Source organism: Sinohyriopsis cumingii, chromosome 3 (assembly GCF_028554795.1).
Source record: "Sinohyriopsis cumingii isolate HCF-2022 chromosome 3, ASM2855479v2, whole genome shotgun sequence".
NCBI lineage: Eukaryota > Metazoa > Mollusca > Bivalvia > Unionida > Unionidae > Sinohyriopsis > Sinohyriopsis cumingii.
Genome location: NC_142963.1, coordinates 109,179,199 through 109,199,054, shown reverse-complemented (window position 1 = coordinate 109,199,054; position 19,856 = coordinate 109,179,199).

The window sequence follows — 19,856 nt, the reverse complement described above, 5'->3', positions numbered from 1 at the left end:
TCTTCCCAATGTCCTTCCAGTACTGTCATAAAGATCTTCTAGAACTTCATGCAAAAAAAACCTGCCATGATGTGTTCAATTTTCCAAGATAACGTATGAGGAACACCTAACCTCTAAATTTATGTCTCTAAGTCTATCTTTATTTCCTTCTTCTAGTTTGATTATCTTTGCGCTTCCACCATTATGACATATGATTCGGTCCATATCTAATATGGTAAAAAAAAATGCAATTGATGACTTGCCAGGGTGTTCTTCTTAAAGAACTGCATGCATCATACCGGGTTATAAGGGCCGATGGGATGTGAGATGCCATATGACTTACACAAAAGAGCAAAAGATGATGTGAGGTCTGTCACATTTAAACCTTTGGTGCCATCTATATCAGCTTATGTATCATGATACGGTCATTCATTCAGAAATGATTATGTATTCACTCCACCTCATGTATGTCCCTTGCAGTCATCGTACTTTGCGGATGGATCTTTTGCTTTTTGTCCATGGTGTTTTTGCAGTAATTATACCCATTTCATGGAATGTGTTGTTGCCATGAAATATTACCAGATTACGGTTATATATATACCGCACTGGAAAGTTAATTAAATGAGATTTCAAATGTTGTTTCAGATCATATGTTTTGATTTATCTTTCACACGCTGCATTATTCATATAACTGTGACTGAGAATTTATTACTTAATTAAGTAAGGCTAATTAACTAGTTTTCTCACCATTGGACTTTGGAGACGTTTTATATGAGAATGATTAGTCTTCATACTTAAATTCAACCGCTTTCAGGCTGTTACAATTTGTCCAGTGTGAAACTACTATTTTGACTGAACTACAAATAGGGTTCATAACAATGACTTTGATCTTCCCCATAAATTAGCTAAAGCAATTGCATGAAACTGAAAATTTAGCAGTAGGTTGGGCTACTGTAGTCTGGTTCCCTGCTTAGCATGCTGCCTGCGTTGCGGAGGGCAACGCAGGGAGCATACTAAGCAGGGAAGCAGACTAGGGCTACTGAACCTTTTCAGGTCATCATAGGCGAACGAAGTAACGAAATAGCTATGTTTTCATAAGCACGTCTCAATGTGGGCCTCTTTTTTATTGTGTTCAATAGAACCTTTAAATTCCACTAAATCTATTTTAACGGACTTGTTATATTATAGCAATATCGCATAGCATCATGCGGTCATGGTATTGTTTAAAATCGTGTTTAATGTCTTGCAGTAGCCGATTCAAACAGACATGCTCTACCTCCATAGTTTTTATGAGTGTGTAACAATGCTCTTTCAATAACATTGCTGGGTCATACTCGGGTATTTCCCAATATCATAAAAAGTATAAGAAGGAAAGTTTGATTTGATTTAAAGTGTCTTTAATTACAGAAGTAGTCACTGAAATCATATGCAAATCAAACAAGAGATATAGAACACAGAACAGCAAAGCATCAGCTCAATTCGTGCTCTCGCCTCGCTAACAATAGTCTTAGATGAACAGGCCTATATCTGGTAATATCCTAGTGGCCGCCCATTCCGCTATTGCCAGTAAAATAATACGAATTCGTTCTAGAAATAATCCTTGAATGCACAATAAGAGCAAATTTATTCTGGCAATGGAAATGAATCAACTGTTTGGGGAAAAGAGCGAATCATTCGATGTACTGAGCTAAACTCATGGATATTAAAGATCGTTATAAGCACTGTAAGAAGAGCCGAACTCGAATATTTGAAAAATTAGCTAATAAATTCCAAGATGTAAATATTTGCCCATATGCATTATTGAATATACTCAATACAGTCTTGAAAGATAATCCAAAACCAGAGTACCCATTTCTTACTCATAATAAACAATGAAGAAAGCAAATTTATTCAATAAATATTTTCTGAACAATACTTTGTACAGCATACTTCAACTGCTCTGCCTTCTATAATTTTTTTAATGTAAAAAATGCATTTCAAATGTCGACATTAGCAAACAAGGGAGTTGTGTGGGTAAACTATTTCAAAAGAGTACGCACAAGAGCTGACGTACAGCCAACAACCTCATTATTCTCATTTAATCTGGTTTCGCATATAAATAGCTGGTTTCTTTACAACTGTATGATGCGTACATTATTTTTCGTAATGTGGTTGACAAAGGCAAAATAATAAGTGTGGTTTTTTGTATATCAGTAAAGCATTCGACAAAGTCTGACGCAAAGGTTTAATATATAAACTTTGGAATTGATGATGAACTATTTGGATCGTATTAAAATTATCATCAGACAAGACGCAAAAAGATGCTATATCTGGATGCACTTCAGACCATCATCATGTCAGGGCTGGTGTGCCTCAAAGATCTATAGATATCTGGATGCACTTCAATTCATTATGATGTCAGGGCTAGTGTACCTCAAAGATCTATAGATATATGGATGCACTTCAGACCATCATCATGTCAGGGCTGGTTTGCCTCAAAGATCTATACATATCTGGATGCACTTCAGACCATCATCATGTCAGGGCTGGTGTGCCTCAAGGATATATACCTACAGCATTGTTGTTGGTTCCTTTTAATTATATTGTAGTTGGTCTTCAGTCTAGTATAAATGATGATAATCGTAGTCAAGTACTGTTGAGGATCTAACCCTAGCTGCTGGTGCTTTCAAGGAATGCGCTGATCAATGGTTAGTTGAATTTTAATATAAACATGGATTAATCATATCTAGAAAAACTCTATAAAAATTATCCACAACTTTTCATAAACGATGAACAATGTCACCTCTCTTGAAGGATTAGTGATATGGAAAATGATGGACATAAAATCAAGTATATATGGGTTTGGTCGCCGGGACTTGTTGATAAAAGTTGGATTAGAATAAAAGTAATGTTTTGAGAGTTCGTCCTAGTTGTAACTAAAAACAAAAAAGACAACGTATTATTAATGGAATTTGAGTCCTTTTACAGACGAGTTTGGAAAACTCATTAATGAAATTAGCACATGGCTCTTTGATACGGAATTAAAACCACATTTTTGAAACACAAGTAGATCAATGAAATGCCATGGCTCATGTGTTTTTCTCTGCACAGAAGATCTGACCAAGGATGTGTCTATAATGATAAATATAGGTTTGATGGTGAGCTTTCATACATTTAATGATATTGTATTTTAATAGCATGGTGTTTGCATAGGTTTATATTTGGAAATAAGTTAGTACTTTGAGTTTTATAGAGAAAAACAGATATACCGTTATTCAGCATATGGATTCCCATTTGTAGCACTCATATATAATTTTACCATAATGCAAAAAATATGGTTCTATTTGTAGATACCGATCAAAATGAATACCTTTTGTAAACTTTAGAGTGACTTTACTTGAGCTATTAAACACACTGTTGCCATGAAATGGTAGATGGTGAAGAGTGCGGAGTGTGTACATTTGACTATGACAGGTGGGGTCTTTTGCACATTGGTTAATATCTCTGCAATCAGATATGTAGAGTTTATGCAATATTTGCACAGCAATTTTGGTCCGCAATGTACTAGTTCCTAGTTGTGTATTGAGACATCATGCTTCAGATATGATCATTTAGGTCTCTTCCGCCTTTCTTCACGATGGTGATCCCTCATGACTTTGTGTCCCACCGATTTCATTCAGAGAATGTTTTTGAACTTCGTATTTGATACTTTAATTGGCTTATGCCTATCTTACTTTAGTTTTAATCATATGTCTTCTGCGGTAATTTTAGGAAACTGTGTCATTTAAATCTCCTTTTCTGAAGTACTACATGCCTATAGATTGTCATTTTGACCTTTTACTAGTATATTGTATAATATGACAAGGTTGGTAACTCATTTCATAGACTGAATAGAGATAAATGGTAATAGCAAAAGGGTAACTCTTGATTATACAGACTTACTTCATAATATTTCTGATTTTCTAAAATGTAGATCAAATATTTAAATGTTGCTTGAAATGCACGATTGTTATTCTTGGTGTACTTGAACTTTCAATACTATTTAATATTCACTAATGTAAGCTTTGACAAGCAGAACTATGCGCACTGTTTACCTATGCATTCAACTACTGTTCAATGGTATTCAAGTAAATCAAGGGTGGATATTGAACTCACTGTACTAATGATATGGAAAAATGCGAAAACGTCTATAAATGAGTGAACATAAAGTGGAGTATATGTGGGTTTAGCTGGCCATGATTGGTTGATAATGACAGTCAGATTTGCGTAAAAAGAATGCGTTGAGTGCTCATCGTAGTTGTAACTGAAAACAACAAAGACAGTGTTTTATTGCTATAATTTCAGTTCTCTATTCAGACTCTTCATTACTTGTTCTTTCATGTTTCAGGTACACAGCTGGGATATTCCGGTTTGGTCTCTCAGGAACTTTGATCCCATTTTTCGCAGCCCTAGGCATGTTCAAAGATAATATTCCCCCTGGAGCAGATAATTACAATACCATTGACAACCGAGCTTTCAACACAACTAACATGGTCCCATCTTCCGCTAATTTAGAATGTGTTCTGTATGAATGTACCAAAACATTTTCGCATCGGTACCGAACATTATCTGAAACTTTTCCACAACGAGGCTGAGGTTTCAATACCTGGGTGTAGCGGTTGCCCATGCAAATATTATTTCGTTAGAGCGCTGCAGGCAGAAATGACTGACAATTGTCAGCGAGACGAAATTTGCAAGGAGTCTACTGGCAGCCCCAAGCGACGGTCTTTCGACGCTTTTGTTTTAGAACTTTCCAACTAGAGTAAATTATTTCCTAAAACAAATCTTTTAAAACATCAATACAGAATGTGTGTGTGTGTGTGTATGTGTGTGTGTCTGATAGAATAAAGTTATAATGCATGCCTACTTTAGACAAAATGTCCAGGTAGGCACGCACTACTGTTTGTCTGTTTTAATAACTGGGACATTTTTGATGACGAATCAACATTTACATATAGCTAGACAATCCTTAATGCTAGAATGCTCTCAAGCTGATTCGGACTTCAGTGAAGTCATTTAAGGAGATTTTACTTTAAGAAACTGTTGTCGTAGCTGGTTGTAGACTGGCATCATAATTGAAACTACGAGTCATATTCAGAGAAAACTGCAAGTCAAATTTAAATTAAATTTCTCAAGCAGTTTTGAAGCGGAATTATTTTACAGTTTTTCCTATTATTTTGGCAACGTTAGCTATATTCGAGAGTAAATCAACATCCTTGATATAAATTTACATGGTCCTGGTGCATGTGTGCTTTCTGACGATGTTCGTCTAAATTGGTAAAGTGATTTTTATGATGAAATCTTTGACTTGTAATTATTTGAGCATTTGCAAATGTCAGAACGGAAAAATATATATCCTATCAAAATTTTGGTTGAATCTGGAAAGCAAGTGATTCTTTTTTAGACTCTACAGAGTTTGCAAAGTTTAACAGACGCAAAAGGTACAGTATCCGATGATATGACAATTTTGAGAAGATCCGACGAAGAAATACTAAACACACACAAAATAAGAAAATAAAATAATTTTCTTAAACTGTAAAGTCATAACGAAGACCTGATAACTTGATTACATTTGTTCCCATTGTCTCGGCTTGTTTAATCATGAGCTTTACTTTGACATATGAATGTCATTTGAGGCGTCACTTGGTGTTAAAAAATGAAAGATACTCTTAAAAAGTAATGTACAAGAATGTGAATTTGTGCTTGATTTCAAGTGATTTAAGTGGCTGTGTTTTAAGTAGTTGCATTGTGCCAGGTTATAGATCCGATGATTCAGTATTCATTTTAGATATTTGAAGAAAATGTACGAGGTAAGGGACAATTGAAAGATAAATAGATTTTTATTAAAAGACAAGTACGTACATTAAAATTGTAAATGATACTATATATGAAATTTGAAACAGGTGGAATTTATGCCAAAGACATGAACTCCGAGAATCACGAGTTCAGCACAGTACATACAGGCTTATAAAACTAGTCCGACTGCAAACTGCATAGATCCAGATCTGCCGTCATATAATGAGTCGGCAAATTTGGGTATGTGCAATTCATTAGGAGTATTCAAACATACAACAGGGAAATTGATCTTCAGGCGTATTATGATAAGGCATATCAGATCATGATCTTTGTTGTTTGAGTTTTGACTGGACTTCTAACAGAGTATCAATATATACTCAAAACAGCAATCTCAGTGTTAAACAGAGTGATACCATACAATATATACTCAAAACAGCAATCTTTGTGTTAAATTTCACTGACACCACGACAATTTATACTCAGAACAGCAATATCAGTAATAAATATTTCTTTACAAATATATCAGCAAGATGCAGGTGGTGTATAACGTATCGTTTTTTTACCTGATCAGAACTTCAACCAGTTTCCAACACTGATCTTTCTTACGACTCTTTGGTCTACAATTAATATAACAGAGCGAAAACCAACCAGTTTTGAAATATTCAGCAAATAATTGATTTCCCTAGAATATAAAAGTGAAAAATGTTCAAGAGAACATACGGTACATGTCCTGATGTTTAAAGTTCTGAATAAACGTTAGTGGTATTCCAAAATAAATATATACTTCATTCCGTTTGCCTGAGCCGGTGTAGTGTTAAATTTTGACCCTCGTTGAATTCTGACCCGCCGGGTCATTTTTCAACGACCGTGATCAAAATTTCACGTTAAAATCTGACCCTTTTTTAAATGTTCTGTTAAATAACGACCCAGATGTAGTATCACATTTGACCCTCGTTGAATTCTGACCCGGTCGGTAATTTTTCAACGTGATCAAAATTTCACGTTAAAAACTGACCCTTTTTTAATGTCCTGTTAAATAACGACCCGTTCAGGTGAAATTATGACCTTAGGGTAAAATGTTCTGTTATCAAAACTCAACGTTGATTTTTGAACCACTTCTAAAATGAAATCAACTTATTACTCACTGAGCTGTGTCTTTCTTAATTTTCTTTTTTTCTTTTAAGGAAACAATTGTGTGCAATAGAATGTTGTTGATCTGTCACTATCGTAATTCTCTCAGTTATACTTTTTTTTTAAATGTCCCAAAATGCGGAACATTTTCAAAATAGCTGAACTTTGCTTTGGACAAATTGGACAAACTGATAAATGAATGACTATGTTTCACTTCGGTAAAGTCGCAAGGTTCAACAGGGCAGGTAAACAACTGAACAGTATATTAGCGATGATCAGGAGCGTTAGTAGTTAAGTGGGGCACATTAGGGACAATGGGACTTAGCATTAAAAAGACCCCTGGGTCAGATTAGGGACAATGGAAATTTAACATGGAGAGAAATCGTGGGTCACTTTAGGGACAATGGGAATTTAACATAGAGTTTGGGTCTGTCTAGGGACAAGGGAAATTAACATGGGGAATAGAGTTTGGGCTTTTGGGATTTTTTTTTTTTTTAAATTTTTTTAAATTTAAATTTAAATTTAAATTTTAAAAAAAAAGGGGTAGGCGATGGAAAGGCTATCTTTTTTCGAGAAATATGGCTGGCCCTGAAAAGGGCCTTTGGGTTTATGTTAATGTATTCATTAACATAAATGGTACCGCATTGGTCTTCTTCTTGTCCTTAGGCTACGTCTCACTGTTGGTCCGTAAATCAGCACTCTTTTCAGGCATCCTTGTCTTTCTACGTAGATCCTACGTATCCACAGGCTGGTGTTTGTCCTGTGGACAACGGTCCACTTGGATCGGACATACATGGGTATGTCCGTCCGGAACATCATGGAAGACACAAGCGTAGAAGATTGCACATCGGTCCACATCTTGAAGCAACGAGAACAAGTGAATCAGTGCACTGAACTGCGCTTAGTTATAGGTAGAGGCAGGATTGAAACGGATTGAGTTCATTCACCAATCCAAACACGCGTTACAAAATTCAGTCAGCCCGCATCCAATCCGAAGAGAGTAGTCTGTGACGTCAGTTGGTCTATATAGATTCGCTAGCGCTTGTGTGCAGTCAATCTATGCGACAGTGATTCAACATGACGGAAACTCAGAAAACGATCCATTGGGGTGCACCAGCAGGGGAGACTGCCCAAGTGAACCCGGACTTACTTTCAGAAGAGGTACATTGGGATTTTGTGGATTTTCTTACCTCGCAAGAATTTGTTCCGGAACCTTCGTTACCTTCTTCATTACCGCAAGTGGAGAATTTTAGACAGAGACAGAAAGAAGAATTGGAGAAATTTATGCAACGACAAAAGGAAGCGGAACAAGCTTTTCTCCTACAGCAACAGCAGCAGCAACAAGAAGAGGTAAGAAAAAAACAACAGCAACAACAGCAAGAAGAAGTAGCAGCAAAGAAACAAGAGGGTGAAAATCAAACGGCTACGGTACTGTTGGACATTTTAGCGGAGTTAAGAAGTCTGAAACAAATGTATCAGACTTCTTTATCACGACCGAAGAGAATACGACCTTCCCGAGCTAAACACGCCAACCCTGTGACTAAGCCTGTCGTACCACCCTTAGTGATTTCAACCCAATCATCAGAAGTAGGCCTTGGCCGTGGCAAAGGCTTAAGGCAGTTAAAGTTCATTGCTTAAACTCACCCCTACACCAAAATAAAAAGGCCCTTTTCAGGGCCACCCACATTTCTCGAAAAGAAATACAATTTCAATTTGTCAATAACTCAAAAATAAACCCCACCCATTTTACCCTTATAGTACGTGTCTGTGTATGAGTGCGTGAGTGTAGCTTCTTATTTTAAAATCAAAACTCAAAGACACTTACCTTATATCATTTATGTATTCTTTTATCCATTTTTTACAATCCAATTCACAATTCACCACAGAACACTTTAATTAAAAGTTCATTGACTTCTTCTTTCTCCTTGTTTAGTCTCTCTGTTTTTTGAATTTCTTCACCGTTTTTTCCTCATTTTCTTCCCTTCTTCTTTTCTTCTCCTGTTTCTTTGCTTCTTTTAAATAGAATTGTCTTCTTTCTTCCTCTTCTTCCTCTGAAGAATCCCTCTCTTCTTTCGAAGAATCCCTCTCTTCTTCCGAAGAATCCCTCTCTTCTTCTGAAGAATCCTTCTTTTCTTCTGACTCCTCTTGTTTCTTTTTTGGGCAATCTGGAGACCAATGTCCTTTTTCTTTACAATAATAACAGGTATCTTGACTTTTGTCTTTTTTAGCCCCTGTTTTTTTTCTTTTTTGACGGTCTGGACACTCTGAAGACCAATGCCCTTTCTTCTGACAGATATAGCAAGTATCCTGACTCTTATCTCGAAAGGAAGGAGAGTAGTCCGTCGGCTGGTCTGAAGAGAATTTTCTAATGACCCCTCGCAAAGCTCTGACGAAACGTTCCATCTGGGTAGTCTCTTCCATCGTTCTCCTCGGTTTGAGAGTGAAATGAATAGTGAAAGGACAAGACACAAACTTTTTATATACGCTGGTTTGCCATGACTATAAATTAGTCTGTGGTGTTTGAACTTGAGTCATTTGACGTTTTGCACTCAAGATGAAACGATCCCATTCATTCGAGAAGAAAGAAGAAGAAGAAAGTAAGAGGCAGAAACGTGATCTATCGCCTCGTACCAGGGCCGAAATCTTGGCACAAATTCATGCCAGTGATTTTGAAGAGGACATGAGTGAACCAGAATCCGAACCCTCTAAACCAAGTTCACCACCCTTAGTCAACCCTGAAAAGTACTATTCCATTCGAGAGACGGAAAAGCGCTCCTCTAGAAAATTTAGAACCACGGCTTACACCTACACGGTGAAGTTTAAAGATTTCAAGGCCGACGTACCCTTAGAGAAAGCAGAAGTGTTTATCACCGAGATGTGGGATTCTTTGCTCACCGCACTCAAGCGACAATGTCAACCCAAAGAAGACGATCGCTTGACACTATCCATAGATCACGACGGTTTGAAATCCCCTGTTTGGATCGAGTTTAGCAGACCCGCAGAACTAACCCCTTCCAAAGTCATGGACAAGATTCAACACGTACAACAATCTAATGACCAGTTTGACATCACCGATGGTAAAGCCACACTGAAAATGGCTCACGTCTCTCTTCCTCAAGGGACAGGACGCAAAAAGGTCCTACTGGTGAACGACCTTCGCAACACCAAAAAGAGTCTCGTCCGAATTAACAACCCTCAAGACCAGATGTGCTTAGCCCGTGCCATCGTGGTGGGACGAACCTATGCCAACAAGAACGACACGGTAGAATGGAAAAGAACCTGGGAGAACATTCGAAAATCGAACCGAACCAAACAACGAAACGAAGCAGAACTCCTGTTGCAACAAGCTGGCCTGTCCAAAGACACACCCTGTGGCATTCCTGAGATGCAAAAATTGCAAGATGCCCTAGCTCCACGCTACACCTTGAAAGTGCACCCTCAAGAAATGCGCGGGTCACTGTTGTTTCGAGGCCAGGATTTTAAGGACGGAAAATACATTCACCTTTATTATCACGATGACCATTTCGATACCATTACCAGTATCACCGGATTCCTGGGATACAGTTATTATTGTGAGAAATGTGATTATGGTTATAACAATCGAGAGCAACACAAGAATTGTGGATTGAAATGCCCAGGATGTTTGGCCTCTCCACCCTGTCTGAGCGAAGAACCAGTGCCTTGTTCGACTTGTCTGCGCACGTTTGTCAGCCCTGCCTGTTACCAGCAACATTTGAAAACACAAGGTTCACAGAAGAAATGTGCTTGTCAACTCCTGAGATTGTGCCCTACGTGTGGACAAGGCATACTTACCAACAATGCCAAGGCACACGTATGTCGAGGAAAGAAAAAATGTCACATTTGTCACCACATCGTGGACTTGGAACACGAATGTTACGTGCAAAAATACCAACCCCCACCAGAGAAAGAGGACGGTCACAAGAAGAAAGGCAATTTCATCTTTTTCGATTTCGAATGCATGCAAGAGACTGGCATTCACATTCATAATTTCTGCGTGGCTCATCGAGCGTGCGAGAAGTGCATTGAAGAACCTATCTTCAGTCATTGCCCTCACTGCAGCAAGATTCCTGGAGGGCGTGAAAAAATCTTTCGGGGACCGAACACGTTAGCCGATTTTGCCCAATGGGTCTTAAACCCCATCGACAAGACGTGGAGCCAAGAGGACATCGAACGTTACGGAGATTGTCATCGTCATGCCACGGTGATGGCTCACAATTTCTCCGGATACGATGGACAGTTTCTTTTGAGGTACTATACGGAACATGGCACCGAACGTCCTAAAGTGATTTTGAACGGAGCCAAAATCATTTTCATGCAAGTGGGACAAGTGCAGTTTAAAGATTCGATGAGTTACTTGGCCATGCCTTTGAGTCGAATGCCTAAAACGTTTGGAATGACAGAAATGGCTAAAGGGTACTTTCCACACTTTTTCAATACCGAAGCCAATCAACACGCCGTTCTACCCCATTTGCCTGAGGCTCACTATTACGACCCCGACAACATGCGTACCGAACAACGAGAAGCTTTCTACGCTTGGTACCAGGCTCATGCCTCTGACCCCTTCGACTTTCAGGAAGAAATGTTAAAGTATTGTCGTTCCGACGTGGACATTTTACGACGTTGCTGTGGAAAATTTCGAGAACTGTTCATGGAACACGGAGGGGTCGATCCTTTGAAAGAAGCTTGTACCATTGCCAAAGCGTGTTCCTTAGTGTACCGCCAACGATTCATGCCTGAAAACACCGTGGCTGTCATCAGTCCTCAAACGACTCACTATGTCAAGCGTCAATACTCGGTCAAAGCCCTACGTTGGTTACATTACTTGTGCGACAAGGAAGACAAATGGATTCAGCATGCCCGCAACGGAGGAGGCGAAAAGACCATCGGAACGTATTCGGTAGATGGCTGGGACTTAGAAAACCCCAAGATCGTGTACGAGTTTAACGGTTGCTTATTTCACGGATGTCCCGTCTGTTACCCTGACCGTGACACTAAAAATCAGTTTTTGCAACGAACCATGGAAGACTTGTACCAGGACACTTGTCAGCGACGCCTAAAGTTAGAACAGCAAGGATACCAAGTGGTGGAAATGTGGGAACACGAGTACGATCACCGTTTGAAAACCGATCCCGAGTTTAAACGCCTCGTGGAAAGTTACCAGTTCATGGACCCGCTGAACCCGAGGGATAGTTTGTACGGAGGAAGGACCAATGCCACCTGTTTGCTGTACCAAGCCGACGAAGAGAAAGGAGAAGAAATCAAATACTTGGACGTGTGTTCGCTGTATCCCTACGTGTGCAAATATTGTCGCTTTCCTGTAGGGCACCCGCAATTGTTCACGGAACACATCGACCTGAAAAACGTTCGACAATACGAAGGCTTGATCAAGGGTAAAGTTTTGCCTCCCACGAACCTATACCATCCCGTCTTACCTCACCATTGTCAAGGCAAACTGATGTTTCCCTTGTGCCGTACTTGTGCCGAAACGTGCAACCAGGACCAACCTTGCCATCACAGCCAGGAAGAACGTGCCTTGACGGGAACCTGGGTCAGCGTGGAATTGTTCAAAGCTCTGGACATGGGATACCAACTGTTAGAAGTGTACGAAATTTGCCACTTTCCCAAGACACAACAGTACCACAAGGGTGACCCTACTCAGAAAGGCATTTTCGCCGACTACGTGGATGCCTTTTTGAAACTGAAACAAGAAGCCAGCGGCTATCCTTCCTGGTGTCACACTCCCGAAGACCAAATACAATTCAAAGAGAAATACTACGCACAAGAAGGCATCTCTTTAGACCACATCGAAAAAAACGAAGGTAGGCGATCGTTTGCCAAAGTGATGTTAAATTGCTTGTGGGGTAAAATGGCACAACGACCGTGTTTACCCAAGACGGAATATTTGACAGAACCTTCCCGCTACTTCCAGATGATTCACGACAAAACCAAATACATGAAACACGTGGACGTCGTTCGAGAGGATTTGATCTTGGTCAATTACGAAGAAGATCTGGACTTTGTACAAGACGACCCTTTTGGAAATGTCATCATTGCGGCTTACGTGACAGCTCATGCTCGCTTAAAATTGTACGAAGCTTTAGAACTGTTAGAAGAACGCGTCCTGTACTTTGACACGGACAGTTGCATTTACATCCATCACCCAATTCAACAGCACCCTGACATCGAAGGAGACCGTTTAGGAGCCTGGACAGACGAGCATCCCGACGACAAGATTCTAAGTTTCGTCAGTGGTGGTCCCAAAAATTACGGCTACGAATACCGGGACAAACAAGGAGAAGTGCACACGACGTGCAAAGTGAAAGGACTGACTCTGAATCATCGTACCAGTCGAGTGGTCAACTTTGGGGTATTGAAAGAAGCCTTGCAATCGGGAGAAGATGGAAACTTTAAAGTGACCACCTATCAACCGAACAAGATTGTACGTTTACCCACTCACCACATCGTCAGTCGACCCTTGGAAAAAGTCTATCAAATTGTATACCAGAAGCGAGTGCGACTTCCCAATCACTTCACCTTACCGTACGGTCACGTCGGTATTGGTCTGTATATGAAAAGGAACCCTAGGCAAGATCGATAGTTCATTGTTCATTGAAGTAACTTACCATGTCGTTGACGAAGAAGAAACCAGATTGGTTAGGAGTCAAATGGTGGACATCACCGAGACCAGGGTTTTGAGGCTTGGACACAAGAGGTGGCCCAGTATGCACGAGAGTTATTCAAGGAAAAAAGTTACTTTTCAACCTGTGTTAGTGACGGTGCCAGAAGAACCCGTCACCCAGGACAGGACTGTCGTGGACAGGCCTGAAAGACCCTTTCGGGAGGACACTTGTGTGACCTTACCCCTACTATAGAACTGGTTAGAACTTTACCCAAAACATGTTGTACAGACACTTGTGTTTATTCCACGTTCATGGTTATCATGTGCCTTTTATTCTTGTACTTAAGCCTTTGGCTTTTATGCATTTTTGTCTTTCGTATTCATGTTTGAAACATTCAATAAACGTGTTCTGAAAAAGTATATAAACTCTTGTCTTGTTTGTTTTTCGTGTCACAAGTGACATTTCTCACACCATAGCTACCTCTGCTGTCTCTGCTCCCTCTTCCTCTACTGTCAAAGTCATCGACGAACACTTAGATCGTGCCAGTTGGGAGGCTTTGTATCTTCGCCATCCCTTTAACATGCTCATTGCTGGACCTAGCGGTTCAGGCAAAACCGAATTCGTCAAATGTTTGATCGAACATAAACATCATTTGATCGATCGACCCCCTCAACGAATCGTGTGGTGTTACAAAGAGTGGCAATCGGCGCACAGCCTCTTGCGAGAAAGTCAAGGCGATTCCATCGTGTTTGTGGAAGGCATTCCTAAAGAAGACGACGGCATCGTCTCTGACTCCCGTCTAACCCATTTGGTCATTTTCGACGACATGTTAGGAGAAGACGAAGAAGAAATTAAACTGTGGTTCACGCGCAAAGGGCATCACCGTAATGCCAGTGTCGTTTACATCACCCAAAATTTGTTTCAACAAAGTAAAGCCCATCGCACCATCAGTCTCAATGTGCATTACGTGGTCTTGTTTAAAAGCCCTCGAGATAAATCGCAAGTGCAAGTCTTAGCCAAACAGTTAGGAACGCCTTGGCTGACTCAGGCGTACGACGATGCCACTCAAACTCCACACGCCTATTTACTCGTCGATTTGAAACCTACGACTCCCGAGGATTTGCGATTTCGTACCCACTTGTTTCACCACTGGTGCCAAGACGGAGGGCCTGTCCTGTACACGTCTCCGTCCTCGACTTCATTTCACTCCCCATAAAAAAATCTATAAAAACCTCAGACCCTTTTTCGTCTGTCTCACTCTCAGTGCGAACATGACGTCCCTTCAGTCGCATCTTCCCGTCAAATTGATTCGTGCCTTGTATGGCATCAGTCGAGAAAAAGATCCACAAACACGAGCTCGTGTCTTAGAAGCTAGTCTCAAAGAAGTCTTACGATGGTTCACGGTGACGGCACGTCAATTACTCCAAGGAATCATTCAGATTCCTCATCAAACCAAACGCTTTTTCGATCGAAACAAAGTCGCTTTGGTCCAACTGGCCGATCCCCGCATCGACACTCAAACCAAAAAACAAATCATTTTGAAACCTGGAGGGAGCGGTACTCTAGGAGGGGTCATCATTCGCTCACTCTTAAGATGGGATCCTAATGCCCCCAAAGTTATACCCAAGACAAAAGTCCAACGAATCCCCAAGAAGAAAAAGACCAGGTCCCCAAGGAGAACTTCTCCAGTGGCAGGACCCTCCTCTGACCAGACACCACCACCACCCCGGAAAAAGAAAAGAAGCCCCCAGAAAAAGAAAAGTCCACAGAAAACTAGCCGCAAGAGAGGCACTTCGGCCAGGACGCAACCTTACACTCGCAAACCACGACCTGCCACGGCAGTGACTGCGTCTCCGGCAGCTTCACGTTTGTCCACTTCTCCGTTAATGACACCCAGAACTGAAGAGTACTTGGAGACGTTGATCACACCAAGAACTTCTCCGTTGATGACCCCCAAAAGAACTTCCCCAGTGGCAGGACCTTCCAATTTAGTGGCAGTGGCTGCTGCTCACAAAGTACCTTCTCCCAAAATCAAGTTCAAGAAAGATCGGGCATGTTACAAAGTTTACTGGATTTGTCCAAGCAAGAACTGGCTCGATTTAGTCCGTTACGTACCCCTGCACGACGTGTCATGCCTGTCCTCAAACTAATACGACGTCAAGACAATCAGTGGCGACGCGTTCCAGTATAAAAAAGGCCTGTGACCAAGTCGGGTATCAGTGTTTTTTGGTGCTCCTGAAGACTCAAAGATGTCACCCTCCAGAAAACCCCAAGGAAAGAAAAGGAAAGGACTGCCACCACGTTTAGCCAAACATGGGGACATGTTATCTGTCCTGTCCAAAGCTTCTCCACCCCTACGAAAAAAACTCATTCAAACAGCCTCCAAAGAGGTCATCGATACCGTGTGCGAATGTTGTTTGAACGTTTTGAAAGGCACGATCCCTTTGTCCAAACACCAGAAACAATGCTTAGGCAAACATCGTCACGTTCTTCGCCAAATGGTTCAAAAGAAAATTCCCATTCGTCAAAAAAAGGAGATGTTAGTGCAACGTGGAGGTATTTTACCTTTCTTGTTAGGCCCCATACTGAAAGGAGTCTTGGGAACCATGTTGGGAGGACTGGTGGGAGCAAGATAAAAAGGCCTCGGAAGTTCCAAGATCTCAGAATCGACCCCTGACAACCCCATGGAAGGACGAAAACTAGCTTTAGTGCCTTACAAACGATGGATGGAATACCATCGGTGGCAAGAACAACACACCCCGCATTTACCTCCCAATCCCCATTTGAGCGAGATGTCCCAGTTACAACACGAATTGCAGTCCTTGATGGATCGCCAAGATTTGTCCGAAACAGAAAAATCACAAAAGTACGGTCAACTCTTGCAACGACTGCAACTCTTTCACCAGAAAGCTTTAGACGAAACAGCTCTACCCACTCTGAAAGATTTTAAGACCTTGATGAAAAGTCCAGCACCAGTACCAGTACCAGTACCAGTACCACCAGTACCCGTGACCAAGACAGAAAAAGGAGAAGAAGAGGAAGGGTTTCAAACTCCACCAGAAAAAGTACGCAAGTTAACAACACCACCTACCTCCAGAATTGGATGGATTAAAAAGATGATGGCCACCCCTTCTTCCTCACAAGAGAAAAAGAAAGTGAAGACAGAAGTGAAGACAGAAGTGAAACAAGAACCGATATCCCCCGCTCAGACATCCTTCTCCTCTTCGACACCTATTGCTGGCCGCACACGCAAAGCATTGCAATCCAAGAAAGTACCCCAAGAGAAAAAGAGTAGCATCCTCCAAGAGTGGGTGTCTTATTAACACACCAACCAACACAAAAAAAATGGAAAAAGTCTTAGCCAGCATTTACTACGATCCCTCCCATCCTGCAGGTTACGCAGGAGTTCAAAAATTGTATCGTGCTGCCAAAACGCGACTGAAAAGTCTCCGTTTACCTCAAGTGCAACGATGGTTACAAGAACAAGCTACCTACACTTTACACAAACCCATTCGACGCAAGTTTGCCAGAAGTCGCACCCGAGTGGAAGGCATCGATCATCAATGGCAAGCCGATTTAGCCGGTGTCTCTCATTTGGTCAGCTACAATCGTGGCTACAAATATTTGTTTTGTGTCATCGACGTCTTTTCCAAATTTGCTTGGGTCGTACCCTTGACTTCCAAATCGAGCAGCGAGTTAGTGCGAGCCCTGCAACGGGTGTTGAAACAAAGCGGTCGTCACCCTCTTCGATGGCAAACGGACAAAGGCACCGAATTTCTGAACCAAGCTTTCCAAAAAGAATTAAAGAAACGTGACATTTATTTTTTTACCACCGAGAATCCCGAAACCAAAGCCAGCATCGTGGAACGTTTTCAACGCACTTTGAAAGAACGCATGTGGAAATATTTTACGCATCACCACACTCTGAAGTACATCGACATCTTACCGCACCTGGTGCAAGCGTACAACCAATCTTACCATCGAAGCATCGGACGTGCCCCGCAAGACGTGACTCCCGACAACGAAGTGCTGGTGTTTGAGCGCCTGTTTGGTACGTCCCCGACGAGGGCTGTCCCCAAGAAAAGTGGAGTGTTGGCCATAGGAGATTGGGTGCGCATTGGCAAAACCAAACGCACTTTCGACAAAGGTTACTTACCTAACTGGACGACCGAATTGTTTCGCGTCACTGGACGAGTGCATGGCCGTCATCCTGCCGTCTATAAATTGGAAGACATGAACGGAGAAGTGCTCAAAGGAACGTTTTATTTGCCCGAGTTACAACGTGTCACCAAAAAAGAAGACGACGTGTACGACATCGAAAGCATTCTCGAACGCAGAACCCGTAAAGTGGGCAAACGACGTATCAAAGAAGTCAAAGTACGTTGGAAAGGATATCCACCCAGTTTTGATTCTTGGATCGACGCTTCGCAAGTCATCGACTATAAAAAGAAGTGACCATCATGCCCTTTCACACAGCAGACGCAGCTACGTCGACCACTCCTCCTTCACCTAGTTCTTCTGTGCAAGATTTACAAAAACAACCCTTGTGGCTGTGGTGTGGAGAACGTGTGCCTAAAACGCAAATCGTCTTTTTCTGCCAAATCTTCGTGGTGTATTGTGTCATCGGGGCAGCCATCGCCAATTTGAGTTTGCAACAAGGAGACAAACAATTGTGGACCATTTTATTGAGCAGTTGCATCGGTTACCTGCTTCCTAATCCCTCCCTGAAATTCACCTCGAACGGGAACCCCGGGAACCTTGTGTCCAGTGCCAGTGCCAGTCACCACTTCAATCACAACCAGAACCCCATTTTAGACGGAGACACGCCTCTGACGTCCAGTAACCCCTCGGACAGCCACAGAACTCTGGAATTATGAGTCACCAAAACCAATTTTACTTAACCTTACCCAGTGACAGTTCCATGGAGGTGTTTCCCAAGAACACGTTGTGCTGTTACACGGCCAAATTACCTCAAGCCATCCAGTTAGATCACAAAGCCCATTGGGAAGTGGCTTTAGTAGAAATGATTCACCCGACCCAAGTCCTCAATGTCCTTCCCAATCAAAATTTTTTTGATGTGGAAGTTCATGACGAGCAAATGCAACAGTGGATGGATAGCAATGTCAAATATGACAAGAAAACCCGTACACAAAAGTACACCACCTATCACTTGTTCATTCCCCCAGGCTATTATTTTAGTGGTCAACATTTGGTCAGCACCATAACCTCCAGGTTTAATGTCGTGTTTCTGAAAGCTTTGGAGCATGTCAACAAAAATGTCACCATGGAGTACCACAAAGCAGCTCGTCGCTTCTTGATGAAATTTGAACGGAGTAAAATCGTGTCCATTTTATTTTGTCCTGAATTGTTTGACATGTTGGGCGGAGACATGGACATGAGAAAGACCATGATCAAGAAAAACGAATTACCCATCGTTTACGACAACGAGTCTTTTAGCAAGTTATTTCGTGCCCCGGTAGAACTGAACCAAGGACTGAATTTGATGTTCGTGTATTCCGATGTGGTGGAGTACAACGTGGTGGGACACACCTCCGTACCGTTACTGCGTGTCATTCCTTTCAAAGTGGATTCTGCCACGAACACTGACGAGGAAGGTGGAAACACTTACCACGTCCACCGCGAATTTGTCCATCCTCACTATTTGCCTGTCAGTAAGTCGTATTTGGACACGGTCAACATTGCTATAAAAGGAGATCTGGGACAAAATATTCCATTCACCAAAGGAAAAGTCACGGTGAAACTCCATTTTCGAAAACGGTTCTCTCACGACTCTTAAGTCATGTATCCAGTGTACCGAGGGGTTGCTCGACAGCGAGGACACGGCTTAGGAGATATGTTAAAATCGGCCTTTCGTTCGGTGGCCCCGGTGTTGAAACCGATGGTGACACGCGGATTGCACGCCTTGAAAGATGCGGCACTGACGCAAGGCAAAGAATTTCTCCAAAATGTCATCATCGACAAACAAAACCCTAAAGAAGCCTTCATGAGGGCAGGCAAAAATGTCTTGCTGCAAACGGGCAAAGACATTTTAGGCCAACGAGAAACACCTATAAATGCCCTGCACGCTACCGAGTCAAGCATTCAGCAAGGACAAGGCAGAAAGAGACGACGAAGAAAACACCCTTTCACCAGACTTCAAGCGAGAAAGGCCAAGAAAAGAAGAACCGTTCGAGACTTAGACGTTTTCGATTATTGAGAAAAGAGACAAAAAAATGATGCACCGAGAATCTTGCGCTTGTTCCAAGACGGAACTGGATCTGTTTGCCATGC